The sequence below is a fragment of the Penaeus chinensis genome, chromosome 19 (genome assembly GCF_019202785.1).
Source record: "Penaeus chinensis breed Huanghai No. 1 chromosome 19, ASM1920278v2, whole genome shotgun sequence".
Classification (NCBI taxonomy): domain Eukaryota; kingdom Metazoa; phylum Arthropoda; class Malacostraca; order Decapoda; family Penaeidae; genus Penaeus; species Penaeus chinensis.
Genome location: NC_061837.1, coordinates 38,186,409 through 38,187,284, shown reverse-complemented (window position 1 = coordinate 38,187,284; position 876 = coordinate 38,186,409).

Below are 876 nucleotides of genomic sequence, written 5' to 3'. Positions count from 1 at the left end.
TACACTTCTCGGTCCTGTCCATTGTGTTTTAACATAGAAGACTCCAAACCTTACCAGGTTGACCTACCGAATGAACATGAGTACTAGATGCTGCTCCAAAACCTGTTTCGCTAACCTCATACGGTCTCTCCCTTAAGGATTATTAAGGAATTATTTTCTATTAGTTAGAAATCATCTATATTTATCTATTTATATGTAAATGTATATATATATATATATATATATATATATATGTATATGTATATATATGTATGTATATATATATATACATATGTGTATATATATATGTATATATATATATATATATATATATATATATGTATATATATATATATATATATATATATATATATATATATATATATATATGTATATATATACATATATAAGTGCGAGATAAATAGAGATAGATAGATAGATAGATATAGATACACACACACACACACATACACACACACACACACACACACACACACACACACACATATATATATATATACATATATATATATATATATATATAGTATATATATATATATATAGTATATATATATATATATGGATATAAATATATACATATATATATATATATATATATATATATATATATATATATATATATATATATATGGATACAAATATATACACATATATATTCATATATGTTTATATATATGTATATAATATATATATATATATATATATATATATATATATATATATATATATATATATACACACACACGTCTGTGTTTGTGTGTATATACCCCCCCCCTCTCTCTGTCTCTCTCTCTCTCTCTCTCTCTCTCTCTCTCTCTCTGTGTGTGTGTGTGTGTCTCTCTCTCTCTGTATATATTTATATATATATATATATAT